The 20961-nt window shown below is 44.1% G+C and overlaps 1 protein-coding gene across 11 annotated transcripts in view; it reads right to left on the minus strand.

Annotated features, from left to right (window-relative positions):
- TENM2 (teneurin transmembrane protein 2) overlaps positions 1 to 20961 on the minus strand; it is a 2544132-nt gene that overhangs the window by 446966 nt on the left and 2076205 nt on the right. The gene's annotated exons all lie outside the window — the stretch shown is intronic.

Below are 20961 nucleotides of genomic sequence, written 5' to 3' on the forward strand. Positions count from 1 at the left end.
GCATGCAGGTGTCTGGGTCCTGATCCACACTCCATCCTTACCTGAGAGTGAGATATCACATCGCTGGGTGAGGTGCAATACCTCTGCAGCAACCGAGCCCTCGGGGTGCTACAGTTCCATTTATCTTCAGCCTAGGTGACGCATTGCGATACAGGGCCGTGATTTTGGCTATAAAAGGGTCTCCTAGACCCCTACCCCAAGCTTTTTATGACAATAATATATGGCGTGCCAGGAGACTCTATGGAATGCTTTCTCAGCATCCAACGAGAGTATCTAATTACAAATTTTTAACTGCATCTAGCCCAGGAAATACTTTGTGCCTAGTAGCAGTGTCTGCTAGTCAGCGGATTATCCCGGCTGTTAAGCAAGCTACACCACTTGTAGTTTGGACACTTAATTTTTTCAAAGGAAATGCTTCGGGACCACGGGATACTCAGTGAAGAGCATCAGGAGGCACCCCAAGGCATAGGGGCTGGGACTGGCGGTAGGACGCCTTGTGGTGGACAGCCGAGCTCGATCCTTATAAAAGCTTTTTAACAGCAGCAGCTTTAGTGGACGCTACTGGAGCTGGAATTACGCGGCTGCTGGCATGAGACTTGCCCTTCAATAGATCCTTGTAAAAGGATTTAAAGTGTATTCATTCAAATTAGAGAGACAATTTAAATTAAAAAGCTTAGAGCTGCCTCCACCACAGGGGTGCTCGCTTGACCCACCAGCGGACAGGCACCAGTATTGGGAGAGGGGGGCTGGCCGTCAGAGTCCATCGCAGCTCTGGCACAAACGGAGGTGGCACGGGCAGGAACGGACTGGCCGTGTCGGCTTCTCACTTTTTGGATTTTAGAAGGGCATGACATGCCTATATCTGTGTCTCTCCCTCCTTTTACTCCTCCACCTCTTTTCTTTTCGCATGACTATATGTACTTGTCACTTTTCCATGTGTTAGTTATGTCTTCTGAGCAGTTTGTCAGCTTTTGGACACCTTTGAAGGTGTTTTCTATGTGTTTCTATGTGTTTTTATTTGCCTGTCATTGGTTTTAACGGTTTTCGAAGGTGTTCGACGAACAGTTCGACGAACAGTTCGGCGAACACAAGGGTGTTCGACGAACCGAACTCGAACACTACGGGGGTGGCTCAACACTACTTATAAATGGGATTGGTACCATCAGTTGTGTTGTGCAGAAGTCTGGTGGATACACTGCTGATAGTCCTACTGAATAGACTGTTAGAATTTGTATTATGGCAAGAAAAAAGCAACTAAGTAAAGAAAAACAAGAAGCCATCATAACTTTAAGAAATGAAGGTCAGTCAGTCCGAAAAATTGGAAAACTTTGAAAGTGTCCCCAAGTGCAGTTGCAAAAACTATCAAGCGCTACAAAGAAACTGGCTCACATGAGGACCGCCCCAGGAAAGGAAGACCAAGAGTGACCTCTGCTTCTGAGGATAAATTTATCCGAGGCACCAGCATCAGAAATCGCAGGTTAACAGCAACTCAGATTAGAGACCAGGTCAATGCCACACTGAGTTCTAGCAGCAGACACATCTCTACAGCAACTGTTAAGAGGAGACTTTGTGCAGCAGGCCTTCATGGTAAAATAGCTGCTAGGAAACCACTGCTAAGGACAGGCAACAAGCAGAAGAGACGTGTTTGGGCTAAAGAACACAAGGAATGGACATTAGACCAGTGGAAATCTGTGCTTTGGTCTGATGAGTCCAAATTTTTGATCTTTGGTTCCAACCACTGTGTCTTTGTGCGACGCAGAAAAGGTGAGCGGATGGACGGTACATGCCTGGTTCCCAACGTGAAGCATGGAGTAGGAGGTGTGATGGTGTGGGGGTGCTTTGCTGGTGACACTGTTGGGGATTTATTCAAAATTGAAGGCATACTGAATCAGCATGGCTACCACAGCATCTTGCAGCGGCATGCTATTCCATCCGTTTTGTGTTTAGTTGGACCATCATTTATTTTTCAAAAGGATAATGACCCCAAACACACCTCCAGGTAGTGTAAGGGCTATTTGACCAAGAAGGAGAGTGATGGGGTGCTACGCCAGATGACCTGGCCTCCACAGTCACCAGACCTGAACCCAATCAAGATGGTTTGGGGTGAGCTGGACCGCAGAGTGAAGGAAAAAGGTCCAACAAGTGCTAAGCATCTCTGGGAACTCCTTCAAGATTGTTGGAAGACCATTTCCGGTGACTACCTCTTGAAGCTCATCAAGAGAATTCCAAGAGTGTGCAAAGCAGTCATCAAAGCAAAAGTGGCTACTTTGAAGAACCTAGAATATAAGACACATTTTCAGTTGTTTCACACTTTTTTGTTAAGTATATAATTCCACATGTGTTAATTCATAGTTTTGATGCCTTCAGTGTGAATGTGCAATTTTCATAGTCATGAAAATACAGAAAAATCTTTAAAAGAGAAGGTGTGTCCAAACTTTTGGTCTGTACTGTATACACAGTATATATATCTATATACTGAATACTGCTTACGGAGTAAGTAAAATATTTCCCATGGCCACCATGCCAATATTTCTCATCCTCCAATCAACAGAAGCCAATAATAGTAAACTAGTGATTGCAAAGCTCTTATGCAGCATCTTTCAGAAATCTAGTCTTTTCTATGTATTTATGTAATGATACGTCACACATGCACTTAAAATGGTATATAGATTAGTGGGATGTTGTATGCTTATGCAAATCTCTCCTGTTTTTTTTTTTAGCAACAGGTGCCTTATGTTATTGGAATTATAAAGCTGACTGTATACTACTGTGTGCCAATAGTTTTCCTATTTATAACCTACATATCATGCAGTCCTTCTCACAACCACTGCAATTTACACAACAATGGTAGCACAACGGCTAGGACTATTCTCTATAACATAACATCACAAAATTACATTTGTAGAAGAGGGTAAAAGTAGAGTGACCTCTGCAAGTCCCATACATGCACTACAAATTCTCTCATGAGTATGTATACTTCTGTTCATGGACACATTGCGATGTTCTCATCTGTGCTGACATTTTCATGGCTAACTGTAGATGGAGGCCTGGAGACAGCGAAGCCTGTGGCCTACAAGACAGTGTGATGCACCCCCCAACCTGACAGCACAGTGCCAGGGCATTATGGCTTTATGGAGCAGCAGCTCATCCATGGCTATCACCCTCGATTAACTTACACAACGCTGTGAAATGAAAAATAATATACGGCACTCTTGTAATTACTGTTCTTGGTGCACAAGTAGGACATCCAACCCATACATCATATAGAAAAAGTAACTTGGCACTCAAATGTAGAATAAAGTTCCATTTTTTATTTATGCATTCACTTATACGTTAAACGTTTTCGGTCTCAAATCAGACCTTCATCAGAACTGAATGCTTCTGTGTAGTAACCCCAGAAAAAACGCGCATGTGGATGCGACCTGCGTCGCTGTGAGAAGCGCTTCTGGATTTTAAGTGTTCTAATTTAATTTTGTAGACCTATCCAAAGAGAAAGTTGAGTAGTTTAGTATAATAACCTAACTGTATGAGGTCGCTTAGAGGTGGCAAATGGATTCAATGTGATTAAAGTGTACGCTAGGAAACTCACATTTAATCCACTAAATTGTATATATATATATATATATATATATATATATATATATATATATATATAGAGAGAGAGAGAGAGAGAGAGAGAGAGAGAGAGAGAGAGAAAGAGAGAGAGAGAGAGAGAGTGTTGTCACATTTTTTGTATTTACTGTTGAATTTCAGTCACAGCAGATTTTTTTATGTCCAGTGAATTGATATTATTTATATGGAATGAGATAAAACCCTTAAACTCTAATAATTCACCTGAAATGCTTCTTTTACTTTTCCTCAGTAGCTAGTATATTAGAGTTTGTCAGGTCTTGAGATAGTGAGAGATGGTGTCATAGTCACTTATTAGTGACAAGAAATGTCCTTATACACTACAGTTCAAAAGGTTGGGGTCATTTAGAAATTTCATTATTTTTTGAAGAAAAGCTAATTTTTTTTCAATGAAGCTAACATTAAATGAATCAGAAATATACTCTATACATTGTTAATGTGGTAAATGACTATTCTAGCTGCAAACATCTTGTTTTTATTGCAATATCTACATAGGTGTATAGAGGCCCATTTCCAACAACCACCACTCCAGTGTTTTAATGGTACATTGTATTTGCTAACTGTGTAAGAAGGCTAACGGATGTTTAGAAAACCCTAGAAAACCCTTGCACAAGTATGTTAGCCCATACTGGAGCATTACATTTATTTGTTCTATGAAACTTTCAAAATGGCCAGAAAAAGAGAACTTTCATGTGAAACTCAACAGTCTATACTTGTTCTTAGAAATTAAGGCTATTCCATGCGAAAATTTGCCAAGAAACTGAAGATTTCCTACAACAGTGTGTACTACTCCCTTCGGAGGAGAGCACAAACAGGCTCTAACCAGAGTAGAAAGAGAAGTGGGAGGCCCCGCTGCACAACTGAGCAACAAGTCAAGTACATTAGAGTCTCTAGTTTGAGAAATCGACGCCTTACAGCTCCTCAACTGGCAGCTTCATTAAATAGTACACACAAAACGCCAGTGTTAACGTCTACAGTGAAGAGGCGACTCCGGGATGCTGGACTTCAGGGCAAAGTGGCAAAGAAAAAGCCGTATCTGAGACTGGCTAATAAAAGGAAAAGATTAATATGGGCAAAAGAACACAGACATTGGACAGAGGAAGATTGGAAAAAAGTTTTATGGACAGACGAATCAAAGTTTGAGGTGTTTGGATCACACAGAAGAACATTTGTGAGACGCAGAACAACTGAAAAGATGCTGGAACAGTGCCTGGCGCCATCTGTCAATAATGGTGGACGTAATGTGATGGTCTGGGGTTGCTTTGATGCTGGTAAAGTGGGAGATTTGTACAAGGTAAATGGGATTATGAATAAGGAAGGTTATCACTCCAGTTTGCAACGCCATGCCATACCCTGTGGACAGCACTTGATTGGAGCCAATTTCATCCTACAACAGGACAATGACCCAAAGCACAGCTCCAAATTATGCATGAACTATTTAAGGAAGAAGCAAGCAGCTGGTATTCTATCTGTAATGGAGTGGCCAGCGCAGTCACCAGATCTCAACCCCATTGAGCTGTTGTGGGAGCAGCTTGACCGTATGGTATGCAAAAAGTGCCCATCAAGCCAATCCAACTTGTGGGAGGGGCTTCAGGAAGCATGAGGGAAATTTCTCAAGATGACCTCAGCAAATTAACAGCTAGAATGTCAAAGGTCTGCAATGCTGTAATTGCTACAAAGGGAGCATTCTTTGACGAAAGCAAAAAGTTTGAAGGAGAAAATTATTCATTCAAATAAAAATCATTATTTCTAACCTTGTCAATGTCTGGACTATATTTTCTATTAATTTTGCAACTCATTTGATAAATAAAAGTATGAGTTTTCATGGAAAACACAAAATTGTCTGGGTGACCCCAAACTTTTGAGCGGTAGTGTATATGAAACCAAAAATACAGACATCAATAAAGCCTGCAGTGTTTCCATAAGAAGATTCTTAGAAAGACAGAGTGAATAAAACCTTTTAATATTCCCCAGTCTGCAGGGATCATTTCATCCTGGTCCCAATGGACATTTAGGTTACAAAGTTAAAGGGACAGTAAACTAAACCTGCTCTCTCTTTTTATTCTACACATTATCATACCTTCTGTACAATGTCATCTAACCAGTAGCGTAGCTACTGGCGGGTGTAGAGGGTGTGGAAGCTCTGGACCCCCTGCTCAGCTGGTCCACCTGGAGCTATGCTACCCTTAACTATATCAGCATGCGCAGCTTGTCAATATAGTTACAGTATGACCTGCAGTAGAGCAGGGAGACACGGTCTACCAGCATTATCGCTCTCTGTTCTGAAGACCGCAGGTCGCTTTAAGTCTGCGGTATACAGAATGGAAGGATGATGCAGTGCCTGGAGTGAAGGCACACCATGACATCATCACGCCGCGCTGGGCCTCTGACATCCTATGTGTGCATCTGTGCTTTGCAGGAGGACTCCCCGGGATCCTGGTTTTGGAGAGTATATGATTTTTTTATATTAACTAAAACTTGTGATGTGGCGTGGGGGCATCATGAACAATGGTGAAGGGGGCCCTCATACATACATACTGTGGTGGGGCCTCAAAGTGTGGGGGCTATTATATTGTTTGGGTACTACCATGGGAGCCATTATATAGTGTGGCAGCTAATGTGGAGACAATGATACTGTTTGGGTACTACTTTGCAGGCTGTTATATAAAGTGACAGCTAATGTGAGGCCATTATATACTGTGGCAGCTAAAGTGGGGGCCATTATATAAGGCGACAGCTAATGTGGAGACCATTATATAGTGTTGCAGCTAATATGTAGACCATTATACTGTTCGGGTACTACTGTGGGGTCCATTATATAGTGTGGTAGCTAATGTGGGGGCCTTTATATAGTGCTGCAGTTAATGAGGGGACCATGAAACTGTTTGTGTACTACTTTGTGGGTCATTATATAGAGTAGCAGTTAATGTGGGGCCATTATACAGTGTGAAAGCTAATGTGGGGGCCATTATATAGTGTGGCAGCTAATGTGGGGACCATGATACTGTTTGTGTATTACTTTGTGGGCCATTATATACAGGGTGGGCCATTTATATGGATACACCTAAATAAAATGGAAATGGCTGGTGATATCAACTTCCTGTTTGTGGCACATTAGTATATGGAGGGAGGAAACTTTTCCAGATGGGTGGTGACCATGGTGGCCATTTTGAAGTCAGCCATTTTGGATCCAAAGTTTTTTTTTCAATTTATTTCACATGCTGCACATCTCGTATTTTCAAAGCATTGACAATTGCCTTCAGATGACCCCAAACATAAAAGTCTAAGGGGGTCAGATCGGGAGACCTTGGTGGCCATTCAACTGGCCCACGATGACCAATCCACTTTCCAGGAATGCTCGGACCTGACACCCATAATGTGGTGGTGCACCATCTTGTTAGAAAAACTCAGGGAACGTGCCATCTTCAGTGCATAAAGAGGGCAACCCATCATCATGTAGCAATTTCAGATATCCATTGGCATTGAGGTTTCCATTGATGAAGAATGGCCCCACTATCTTTGTACCCCATATACCACACCATACCATCAAGATACGAGATGTAAAGCATCTGAAACAACGGATACTGGAATCCTGTGCTAGCATTTCTTCTGCGGTGTTGCTATAAGTGTGTCAAGAGTGGGAGAAGAGGGTTGCATTGACAATCCAACACAATGGCCAGCACTTTGAACACATTTTATAAGTGGTCATAAATTTGTAAAAAACTCATGAAAGAACAAAGTTATGTTAAAACCAAGCACACCATTGTTTTTCTTGTGAAATTTTCAATAAGTTTGATGTGTCACATGACCATCTTCCTATTGAAAAAAATAAAGTTGGATCCAAAATGGATGAATTCAAAATGGCCACCATGGTCACCGCCCATCTGGGAAAGTTTTCCCTCTCCCATATACTAATATGCAACAAACAGGAAGTTGATATCACCAACCATTCCCATTTTATTTAGTTGTATCCATATAAATGGCCCACCCTGTAGAGTAGCAGCTAATGTGTAGCCATTATATAGTGTGGCAGCTAATGTGGGGGTCATTATATAGTGTGGCAGCTAATGTGGGGGTCATTATATAGTTTTGCAGCTAATATGTAGACCATTATACTGTTTGGGTACTACTGTGGGGTTTATTATATAGTGTGGCAGCTAAAGTGGGTGCTCTTATATAGAGCTGCAGCTAATGTGGGGGTCATTATAAAGAATTGCAGCTAACATTGGGACCTTTATACTGTTTGGGTACTATTTTGTGGGCCATTATGTAGAGGGCCAGCTAATATGTGGGCCTTTATACAGGTTGGGGCTTACAGTGAGGGCCAATAAACAGCATGGCAGCTAATGTGGTAGCCATTATATAGTTTGGGGGCTACTTGGAGTGTGTGGGCCCTCCACACCACTGTGGTGGTCATTAAAAGTGTGGGGGCTATTGAGGGAGGCCATCTAAGTGTGGGGACTACTGAAGAGTCTATCATACAGTGTAAAAGCAATTTTTCAGTGTGGGAGAAAATGTGGGGACCATTATACAGTTTGGGGACTGCTGTGGGAGCCGTCGTACAGTGTGGGGGCCATCATACAGTGTAGGGCCATATGAGGTTTAAGAGCTACTGAGGGATCTATCAAACAGGTGCAGGTTGAAAATATATGGGGAAGGGGCTGGAAATGTCTAATGTAGCTTTCTTGTAATCTCTGCAGACGAGTCGTGGCTGGAGAAGTTGTCACGTCGTTCTGGGCCAGATGGAGAGGACGGAAAAAGTGAACAACTCCATCAGAAAGTATGTCAGCTGTAAGTCATCTAATATATAACTGTACTGTAATCACATACTGTATATGGTCTGCTGGAGTGGTACAGTATGTACCACTTTATGGTCGCTGTATGGTTGTAATATCAGTTCTGGTCTTTGTATAGAGATATATTTTCAGCCTGGTCACCTGCTGAGGTTCCGCTATTCCCACAATTAGGGTGCGCCACCGTAGTTGTGACCAGGGCCCACTCAGAAGTTTCGACCCCCTTGAGCTTAACCCCTAGCTATGCCTCTGAATCTAACCTTTGACATATGAAAAAAGGTACTTTCATGTCTCTTTGCATAAGAGTGACAGTAATGACAGAGCAGAGCACTGATGTGTAATTCTAAGGCCATGCAGCTGGAAAGAATATGGGAAGTCTATTTCTGTAAGTAGCATGCTCACAGGAGCTTATGCAAGGTTCATCAGCTCCTTCAGTAACTCCATTCACAGAATGCAGGCTGCAGAGTAACTATAAGAATAACAAATTAAAGGAAACTGCTTGTAATGGAATTACTTTTTTTCTTCATGTCAATGCCAAAAAGAAAAACCTATTGATTTCCAAACAGGTTTACTTGTTATTATGCCTGTATTTGGCTGCATAAAATGGCTTGTGATGTAGGCAGAAAGTGGCAGAACAATCCACCAATTGATCATTCTGCACGGTATTTTGTTTACATATTAGTTTTCATTTTGTAGAAAACAAAGGCTGTCTGACACGCACTGACCCGGCTGTCTGGTCCCATTGTAGGTGTGTGGGGAGATAAAATAAAGCAGGTAGGTGTGTCCCTGTAATTTGGGGCTTTATAGTAAATGCAGTGTGGATGAATGCATGCTTCAGAAGCAGATCACGTTTGCAACACTACACAACATAAATGATATGAGCTGGCGATGCATAACCACTTTTCTATTACATTCTTTGAAAGTCATGATTTATGCAAGTTGTTGAATCCTTTGACAGAATGTTCATTTAAAACCCCCTACGTTTGTTAATAAATGTAGCAGTAATGTAATCTGCTGTTAAGTGAGATTTAATTAGGCTGCTGCATTTGGAAAGCATAAAGTCCATCCAAATGTACAACTTTTCCAACCAATGAAATATCAAATCAAGATAAATCTAGCTCGTCTAATTTTAACCCACATATTAGTATATCTGTAGTAATTTTCATAAATAATCCAAGAATACAAATGGGCTGCACTAGGATAATAGATTTTGCTTGATACTGTGGTTGATTTCCATAACTACTGAATTACAAAGGCTTCCCTCCCACTTCCAAAGATAAATGCATTCCCTGTAGCCCATTAGCGCATTGCTATTTACTAGACTTATAGCCACGCAGGGGGATATAAAACATTTTGGACACTGATTACATTAACTCCTTCATTGCTGGCAAGCTGCCAATATGAAACATAAGACTTGACAAAGTGAAGGGCTTTTCATCTTCCAAGACTACACTGCATATTCATAAACCCGGATTTACATATATAAGTATGGCAATTAATGTAGGAAAAGGAGATGGAAAACAAATCTATACATTCTAGGCAAGTTTAGAGATAAAAATAAGGTTGAAAGCTTTCAGCCATTGAATTTAAAGCTCTCAAGGTTTGGGAAGGGAAATAGATAAAAACCCACAGGTTAGAAATACTGATGTGAGACCTCATAAGTCACAATAAATAAAAGTATCATATTAAGTTTGCCAAATTTTATTGGTGAACTAGTTGGGCTGTGTCTCTTTCAGAAAATTGTTTTGCCACCTTATTTTCACGGGGACATATAAGTCTGATTGAATACTTTTCCTCAGGCAGAAAAAAATGGGGAGTGGAAAATGAACTCTACGCCTATGAAAATGTAAAGTTTCTCAGTAAAACTTACTAACATTCTATTTTTTACTGTTTTAGAGACCAATTCTAAAATACACTTCAGACATGTACTACACATCTAGTTGTCTAAGATTACATCTTGAAATCCTTCAACGCTCCCTTCTTGATGGTTTGGGGAAATTTGTTTTTACCATAGCTCAGTTACATCCTTTTGTGAAAGAGCTGGGTACCATCCAATATTCTCCTTTTATATATCCCATCAGGGCTGTCATAAAACTGTCTTACACAAACATATAATTAAAAGAAATTTGGGAATGGTTTGCATTCATGGCTAAAATTTCTTAATCTGGAAATACTTGACAGTTTTGTGAAATTATTGTTGTTGGCCACCAGAATTTATTTCTGACATATATTTCAACTATACAGAAGAGTGCAAAACCTGAAAAATACGGTACAAAATGTACAACACCAAGGTGTCAAAAGTAAAGTAAGTAAAAATGATGCAAATCTAACGACATTGCACAGTGCATAAACAGTATAAAGTGGAATTGTAAATAACAGTCCAAACATTGAAATGGTGCAACCAATCTAAGTGTAGAGGATCACATAAATAGCATTACCAGCCTTCACTTTTGGATAGATGCCATCTCAGTAGTCCTGTACAGTTAGATTGGTTGCTTTATTTCAATGATTTGATTTGCTCCATACTTTTGCACTGTAACACTTTATGCACATTGTGTTTGAATATATGCACTTATTTTGCACTCGTATAAAGTGTATCTGTGTATCTGTATATCTGTGTTACTGATGGCTCTATCACACCATCCTGTTTCTTGCTACATTTTATCTCCTTGTTTTAACATATTCAGGGAAGCGATCATGAAGGACATTTTTAAAGTCAGTTTTTGCTTGTGACTTTGTTACCGTTATTTGTGATAAATTTATTAAAGTGTCGCACTATGTTTGATAAATGTGACACATCTTTACTAGTGTTGCGCAAACATACTCGGATAAGGGGTTACCCCCTAACTGGGTATCTTCGGCGTGCTCGTAAAATATGTTCGCGTTGCCATGGCTGCATGTCTCGCGGCTGTTAGACAGCTGCAACACATGCAGGGATTGCCTGTTTTATGAGTAACCAATTATACCAAAAAGGTGAAAATGATCATCATTAGGTTGAAGCATAGTCACTAACTGACACAGAAGTAATTGTGTAGAAGGCTTAAACTGGAATGATGAACAGCCAAACTCTGCTACAAAGGTGAGGTTGAGGAAGACAGTTTTATCCTACAGGTCATACACCATAGCAAGATAGAGCACAGCAACAAGCAAAACATATCATCAGCAAGGCTTCTCCCAGGTAAAAGTTTTCAAAGCAGACTGAGATTTTATGATGTGCTCTTTAGGCTCTTTTGAACAAGCACCAAGAAATGGACACTGTTGAGGACTATAGACATAGTGGTCGTCCAAGTTCTCCAAGATGTTTGAAACAACCTCCCTTCCAAGTTGCTTAAAAAACTGTGTGCAAGTGTACCTAGAAGAATTGATGCTGTTTTGAAGACAAAGGGCAGTCACACTGAAATTTTTTTTTTAGAGATTTCTCTTTTGTTCATTTTCTTAATTGTTTTAGAAATTAGCAAAATGCAAACTATTAACACTCTTATATTCTTACTTTGTCAATTTTTTTTCCACACTTTTCTTAAACTATTGCACAGTATTGTAGCTTTACATTTTTACTGTTACGGATCCGGGTGGTGGAACCTCTGTGCTGTGATACAAGGAGGGACCAGAGGGGCGTAACTAAGTGCCTACCCGGACCGAGCCTGGCCGCATGGCGGCTTAGTCGACTCCAGGGGGGAGGGAGCGCACACACGCGCGCCCTGAGCACAGTGCCCGGGAACTGCGCGCGGTGCGCGCACCCCGGGCACACACAGGACGGGAGCCGGAGGACTCCGGATTGGGACCGCGGCGGTGAGGGGATCGGTGTCTCTGCCCGGCAGACAAGGAGCATGAATGTTCCCCCTGGGCTCCCAAGACCTCTCCTCAGGACCAAACCCCTTCCAATCCACAAAATAGAAAGTCTTTCCTCTTACTCTCTTGATGGCCAAAATGATCTCTACCTCAAAGACGTCCTCAGCGGAGACTGGAGATGGGGTGGTACCTGGATCATCAGAGAAAGAATTAAGGACAACAGGCTTGAGGAGAAACACCTGAAAGGAATTGGGAATCTGTAAGGAGCCAGGGAGTTACAGTTGTTTGCCACTGGATTTATTTGGTTCAGAATCTCGATAGGACCGATGAACCGCGGGCCCAACTTGTATGATGTTGAAATGGAAATATTTGGAGGAAAGCCAGACCTTGTCTCCTGGATGAAATAGAGGCAGATCCAGACATCTCTTCTCAGCATGCTTCTTCATCTGGTCGGACAGATGAAGTGCAGATCTAGTGTCTTCCCAAATCACCACAGAGACTCCACAGCAGCATTGTCCAGTGAAGAGGAGATGGGAAACGGAATTTGAGGGTGTCGACCGTAAACCACAAAAAACGGAGACTTAGCAGAGGACTCACTCACATGGTTGTTATAAGAAAACTCGGCCCAAGGCAGGAGTTCTACCCAATCGCTATGGTGAGCGTTGACAAAGTGCCGATGAAAACTGGTAAGGATCTGATTAATACGTTCCACTTGACCATTGGACTGAGGATGATAGGCCAAAGAAAAGTCCATAGAGACATCCAGCAGCTTGCACGTGGCTCTCCAGAAGCGCGAAGTGAACTGAACTCCTCGGTCCGTGACAATGTGGAGGGGTAAGCCGTGGAGATGAAAGATGTGATGGATGAAGTCCTTAGCCAGCACAGGTGTGAATGGAAGACCAGGCTGAGGGATGAAGTGAGCCATCTTGGAGAAGCGGTCAGCGACCACCCAAATGACGGTAGAACCGGAAAATACTGGGAGATCAGTGATGAAGTCTGTAGAAATGTGTTGCCAAGGAGCAGAAGGCACGAGAAGAGGAAGAAGACGACCAGCTGAAGGTGCATAGGTATCTTGTTACGGGCACAAGAGGAACAAGCCGCGACAAAATCTACAATATCCTTGCGCAAGGTGGGCCACCAATAATGTCGGGGAATGAGCAGAAGAGTTTTCCTCTGGCCAGCATGACCAGCCAGTTTGGACGAATGACCCCAAAGTAAGACCCTCTTCCGATCCTGAGCCGCTACAAAGGTCTTACCAGGAGGTAGATGAGACAGGTCAAACGGAGCAACAGTCATTATTCTGGAGGGGTCAATGATGTGTAGAGGCTCCTCCTCTTGGTCGGTAGACAGAAAAGAGTGGAATAGAGCATCAGCTTTAATATTCTTGTCTGCAGGGCGGTAATGGAGAGAGTAGCAGAAATGAGCAAAGAACAAAGACCATCTGGCCTGATGCGGATTTAGTCTTTGGGTGGTCTGCAAGTAAGCGAGGTTTTTATGGTCAGTGTAGATGACCACTGAGTGCAGAGTCCCCTCAAGCAAGTAGCGTCACTCCTCCAGTGCTAATTTGATGACCAGCAGTTATCGATCTCCTATGGAGTAATTGCGCTCGGACGAAGAGAATAGTTTGGAGAAGAAGCCGCAGGTCACCATTCGCCCGGATGAGGATTTCTGGGTGAGCACTGTTCCGGCCACGGAGGACGAGGCATCAACCTCCAGGAAGAACTGTTTATTGCAATCAGGACGATGTAGCACTGGAGCAGAGGAGAAGGCTTACTTAAGAGAGACAAAGGCATTTTCCGCCTCAGAAGTCCATTCCCTGGGATTTGCTCCTTTACGGGTGAGAGCAGAGATGGGGCAGTCTGGGAGGAGAAATGAGGAATGAAGAGGCGGTAATAGTTAGCGAATCCCAGAAACCAACGAATAGCCTTCAACCCCTCGGGTCAGGGCCACTTTAAGACGGAAGACACCTTCTCGGGATCCATCCGCAGTCCGGTCTCAGAGATGATATATCCCAAAATTGTAAGGGAGGTCTGCTCAAAGAGGCATTTCTCGTACTTAGCATAAAGGCGATTCTTCCGGAGCCGAAGTAGTACCTGACGAACATACCTTCGGTGAGAGGGCAGATCAGGGGAAAACATCAAGATATCGTCCAGGTACACCACCACGCAGGAATACAGGAGATCTTGGAAGATGTCGTTTACTAACTTCTGCAAGACGGCTGGAGCATTACAGAGACCGAAGGGCATCACGCGGTACTCGTAGTGACCATCCCAGGTGTTGAATGCCATCTTCCACTCGTCTCCCTGGCGAATCCAGACTAAAAGGCGTGAAGATCGAGCTTAGTGAAGATCTTCGCGCCTTTTAGGCGGGCAAACAGCTCCGAGATGAGAGGCATGGGGTACTTATTTTTGAAGGGAATCTGGTTTAGACCCCTATAGTCGATACTTGGACAAAGAGAGCCGTCTTTGTTTTTGACAAAGAAGAATCCTGCTCCAGCCGGAGAGGTGGATTTCTGGATAAATCCCCTAGCAAGATTCTCTTCTATGTATTCAGACATAGCACGGGTCTCGGCCAGAGACAAGGGGTATATTCGCCCGCGAGGAGGTGAAGCACCAGGTATTAGGTCAATGGGGCAATCATACGGCTTATGAAGCGGTAGTGTCTCTGCCTCCGTTTTATCAAAGATGTCCGCATATGACCAGTAGGGTGTCAGCAGGCCAGGTAGGTTATCTGAAGTAGACGGAGGTCGAGCAGGACGAACTGGAACTAGACAGGACTTATGACATTCCTGACCCCAACAGAGCTCCTCACCCGATCTACAATTCAGGACGGGCTCATGTCTCTGTAACCATGGCAGGCCAATCAAGAGGGGATGAGAGAGACCGAACAGCATGTAAAAGGAGATCTTCTCCTAATGTAGCATTCCCATCTGAAGAGTTAAAGGCTCAGTGACAAACAAGATGGTCTCAGAGAGATGCTTTTCATCCACAGAGGAAATCGCTAAAGGATCAGCCAGACTTTTGGTAGAAATCTGATAACGCTCCACAACGGCCTGTTGAATGAGATTCCCAGCGGCTCCGGAATCCAGATAGACAGTCTCGAAGAAGCGGGTCTCATCACTGGTAACTGAAACGGACAGTCAAGGGCGGAGAGGAAGAACGTTTGCCTAGGATGACCTTTCCAAGCGGTCCTAGACACTGGAGTTTCCCGGTTTCACCGGACAGAAGCGGATTTGATGCTCTATACTGCCACAGTAGAAGCAACTCCCCTCAGCTCGGCGGATCTCCTGGCGAGACTTGACCATCTTAACTTGGTCTATTTGCATAGTCTCTGGAGAAGACACCGGGGGGAATGCTGGTTGTGAGACTGGTCTTTGGAAGGTTGGTGCGAGGCGCAGGGGTCTTCTCTCATGGGTCGTCTCCTTAGAACGCTCCTGAAAACGGATGTCAATCTGGGTAGCTAATGACACCAGGTCATCCAGAAAGGGAGGGACTGTATGTCACGACCCGCTAGCTCATCCTTGATCCGTCCGGAAAGGCCATCCCAAAATGTGGACACCAGAGCCTCATTGTTCAAGGCAAGTTCAGATGCGAGGGTGCGGAAACGCACGACATACTGTCCCACAGAGAGAGTCCCTTGGCAGAGTCAGAGAAGAGAGTCGAAGATTTTCGTCCAGGCTCATCGAATACCTTCCAGAAAGCTGCGAGGAAGGCCTGGAGATCGGACACCAAAGGATCCCCTCTCTCCCACAGAGGGTTAAGCCACGCCAACGCCTCCCCGGTGAGGTGAGACATGATGAATGCCACCTTGGCCCAGTCGGAGGTGAACTGGTGTGCCAGGAGCTCAAAGTGCAGCGTGCACTGATTTATGAAGCCCCGACATAGAGCAGGGTCACCACCAAAACGTGGAGGCACAGAAAGCCGGATGCCACAGCGCCACTGGGTTGAGATGCCGCCGGAGCGGGTGCCGCACGGTTAGAGGCGGACACAGTCAGGGTGGACAGCGCGTCCAGGCGGGAGTTGACTGTCCGCAGATAGGACAGGATAGTATCCTGTTGGGATCTCTGGCGAGAGACCTCTTGGTACAGGTCTGAGAGCGAAGGAGCCTGGGAGCCAACGGATTCCATGGCCTGTGCAAACTGTTACGGATCCGGGTGGTGGAACCTCTGTGCTGTGATACAAGGAGGGACCAGAGGGGCATAACTAAGTGCTTACCCGGACCGACCCTGGCCACATGGCGGCTTAGTCGACTGCGTGAACCAAGGAGGGACAGGGAAGGTGAACCAGGTGCCACTCTGGGACCGACCTTGTATGAGAGCAGGTGACTCCCACGGGATTGATGGCCGAGGCCGACAGGCACAGAAGATGAATATGGCTGGTAGACAGGCATGGCCGATAGGCAGGCTGGTGGGCACGACTGATAGACAGGCTGGCGGGCACGGCTGATAGACAGGCTGGTGGGCACAGCTGATAGACAGGCTGGTGGGCACTGGAACCTGAGGACTGAGGAGAGTGCTAGCACATAAACAACAATCTTGCACAGGCACCTCCATTTTGGAGGAGGTGCCTTATATAGGGGAAGTCCTCCGGCCATTGGCCGGGAACTCTTTAGGACGGCGCAGGCGGCCCCTTTATGAGGGAGGAAGCGCACGTACGCGCGCCCTAAGCACAGTGCCCGGGGAACTGCAAGCGGTGCGCGCACCCCTGGCAGACGCAGGAGGCGAGCCGGAGGACGCCAGACCGGGACCACGGCAGTGAGGGGATCGGCGTCTCTGCCCGGAAGGAGGCAGAGATGCCAACGCTACGTTTACTATCTTTTGGTACTTTTGCACATTTGTATATTTATAGATTCATTGTAATGCATCCACCAAAAATACATTATCTGACATACAATAGTAATTTATAAATTGATTTTTATATTTAAGTTTGTGCTTATTTTATAGCTGATGCACATTAGAAGACACTTTATTAGGGGAAACGGTCATGTCAGATAACGCTATTAAACTGCAGATTGTGAGGCAGTGAGGGGAATTATATGCGAGGGACGGTATATAACCCCTAGGATGCGCATAGAGACATATTGAACCCACTGGAGTGCATTGTAATCACAGAAACAACTGTGGTTGCAGTGCAAAATAAAAGTAAGTTTGAACTTGGTCAAACTATTTGACCAAGGCAGATTAATGAAAACCCGGCATGGGCTTTTATTTTTGGAGTGAAATACAGGATGGAAGTGGGGCGGTTCACTCCCTCCAGCTGGGTCTTACCAGTGGCTCATGTCCACAGTTTCATTTAAAAACCTGCAGCAAAGGTTTGGGTATGTCAGTGTTTGGTTTGCTACCAGCAGAGCATGAAGCTCTGCACTTCAAGCCTGTGTGCAGTCACCCACGGCAAAGGGGTTGTGTTAAACTTACTGTATTGGAGGTCTCGGCTGTGATCCGGAGGATAAAGCTGTCTTTACTGTGTGAGTTTTTGGAATAAAAACTTTAAGTTGGACTTTCTTGGGTCACTGCCTGTTAAATCGCACTGTTGTACACCGCCGTACTACAAGATATAGAGTTAAGAAGGTGTCCAGACACTGTACTAAAAGTGCAGCACCCAGGAGAAAGGGAACTTTATTTCTCTCATGAGCCACCAGCTTTCAGTCATGCAGGTATGTTGGTATGGCTACAAACACTGCTGGCAATATTAGTGGCAGCAGCAGAAAGAACAACCTGACTGAAAAACGGCTTTTCAATGCATCACTGATAGATTCCCTTGAATGCTTTCTTTAGACTTTTACTAGCAATGTTGTTTACTAAGTGGCCACCACTTAGTTACAGAGAAGGCATTTAACAGTGACAGTACAGGATCTCCATGATATTATGGAGATCCTCTATTGTTATGTACATTGAGTAGAAGGGCTAGTCTGTATTCATGATAATTGCACAACAAACTTGAACAATGCAGATAATATACCGTATTTTTTGGACTATAATAAGCACCAGACCATAAGACGCACCTAGGTTTTAGAGTAGGAAAATAAAATAAAAAATTTAAGCAAAAAATGTGGTCATGATGCCCTGTTAAGGGGTAGGGGGTCTGCTGCTGACACTGTTATAGGGGTAATGTCCCCCAATTCTGTTAATGTCCCCCATCCTGGTATATATGGCCCCCTCCTTCCTGTTATACGTGGCCCTCATCACCATCCTGATATGCATGGCTCCCCAATCCACCATCTTAGTATGCATGACCCCCCTCACACCCATCCTGGTATGTATGGCACCTTCATCTCTCTTCCTGGTATGTATGGTACCTTCATTCTTCTTCCGGGTATGTATGGCCCCCCTAATCCTGGTATGTATGGCCCCACTCATCCCTATATGTATAGCCCCCCTCATCCTTCACCCCTGAATGTATGCCCCCCTCATCCTGGTATGTATGGCCTTCTTCATCCCTGTATGTATGGCCCCCTTCATCCCTGTACGTATGGCCCCCTTCATCCCTGTATGCATGGCTCCCCTCATGCCTCATCCCTGTATGTATGGCCCCCCTCATGCCTCATCCCTGTGCATGCGTGGGGAACAATGACCATTCATTCTCCCTAATAGCGCGCAGGCTGTAGCCGCAGCAGAGCGGCTCCTGCTGTGCTCGCGGTCAGTATGCTCGCTATTAAAGGTCATGAATATTCACCACACCCATGGGAGTGGTGAATATTCATGGCCTTTAATAGCAGGCACACAGACAGCCGAGCGAAGCAGGAGCCGCGCTGCGGCTACAGCGTGCCCGCTATTAGGGAGAATAAATGGTCACTGCTCCCCATGCACGTAGTCCCGGCGTGGGGAGCAGTGACTATTCTGGCACAGAGCTGGACATAGCGCTGGAGGAGAGAGGAGGTGAATATGAAAGTTTATTTTTCTTCTGTGCAGCGTGACGGGGATCAGGTGGTGCCATACATACCAGGAGCCACACTGTGCTGGTTATTAAGGAAAATTAATATTCACTTCTCCCCACACCCATGGGCATGGGGAGCAGTGAATATTAATTTTCTTTAGTAGCGGGCACAGTACAGACTGAAGCAGACGGCTGCTGCCTCCTGTGCCCCGCTGCTCAGCTGCTGTCGCTTCCCCCACATCCCCCACGACCCACAACCACAATATTTATGTACATTGGACAATAAGACGCACACCCCACTTTCCTCCAAAAAGTGTGTCTTATAGTCCGAAAAATACAGTATGCATAGATCTAAGAAATTGTGTATAAGCAATGATATTCATCATCAACTACAAATATATATGATGGGCATGTCCCATTGTGGAGACCTTACGGAAAAAACACCAAAACCAATTAAAGAAAAAAAACAAACTAAATGGTCATATATGATTATGAAAGCTAGTAGCACATTATAAAACCTTCATTTGGGTCTGCAATATGGTTCCTCACGATGTGAGATGGTGTGGAGAGACCTCAGAGCCCACATACGTGAAATCCCAACCAGGGAGGATATGAAGAGCTATGTGTCTAGATTACAGTCCTCTTACAAGGCTGAAGCTGCCTCTATAAGGGGGACATGCAACAGTTAAAAGAAATGGTATCTACTGTTGAATCACACACAGTGTCTATTGCGCAACAAGTGAATGCCAATGAACAAACTATCTTCTCACTCATACTAGCCGGAGTGTCTAACAGATCTTATGGATGACACTGAAAACAGAGGAAGACGCAACAATATTAGGATCTGGGGACTTCCTGAAATGGTTGAACACCATAATCTGGATGAGATATTGCGTCATCCAGTAGAATGTAAGCCGCAAGGGCAGGGTCCTCTTCCCTCTCTACCAGTCTATCATTGTTAGTTCATTTAATGTAAGTGATATCTGTATTTGGTATGTAACCCCTTCTCATGTACAGCACCATGGAATCAATGGTGCTATATAAATAAATAATAATAATTTGTGTAATTCAATTTTGGAAATATCTTTGAAAAACGGGCTTGAGCTAGACAGGGCTCACAGATCCTTAGGTCCCAGATCCTCTGATGTGATGAAACCTTGTGATGTAATCTGTCAGATCCACAGATATAAAACAAAAGAAAACATTCTAATGGGGGTCCGAAAGATGGACTCCATTTTGTACCAGAAATGTTCTATCCAGCTTATGAGCTTAAGCCTAACCTATCATGCCATACATTACAGAAAAGAAGGGTCTTGAAACCACTGTTAGGGGTCCTGAGACAGTGGAACATTTTATATTCCTGGGGCTTTCCCTTTCGTCTTTAAGTTCGTCATTCAGAGTCTGTGCATATTATCCGTTGCCCTGGAGACATTCCAGTTTTTATTGCCGGACTGGGGATTCCCCCTGTATCCATATCACCAACGAATTGGTCGAGTCTTCGAAGGGGTCCTAAAATGGATCTCATCCCACAACCACAGAGTGAGACAAGATGTAAACCCAGACAGGATTTCAGGAGAGGGAACACCAGAGAGTGTGTACCCCACCTCCAGATTGAACTTTCTCCTATAGATGGATCGTTTTAGACACTCTACCATTTCTTAGTGCTGGTCCATTTATTAAGGGATACTGGATTGCTTTCTCTTTAAACTGGTCTTAGCAGTGGGTTTGATTAATACTACAGCTGGTAACTCATTCATATGGTTAGTTGTTCATTAATAATAATAATAATAGTAATAATAATCTTTTCATTTATATATTGACAACATATTCCGCAGCGCTTTACAATTCAGACAATTTTACAGACATTATTGGCAATG

The sequence above is a fragment of the Phyllobates terribilis genome, unplaced genomic scaffold (assembly GCF_046119375.1).
Source record: "Phyllobates terribilis strain yellow unplaced genomic scaffold, ASM4611937v1 Scaffold_11__3_contigs__length_659146591, whole genome shotgun sequence".
Taxonomy (NCBI): domain Eukaryota; kingdom Metazoa; phylum Chordata; class Amphibia; order Anura; family Dendrobatidae; genus Phyllobates; species Phyllobates terribilis.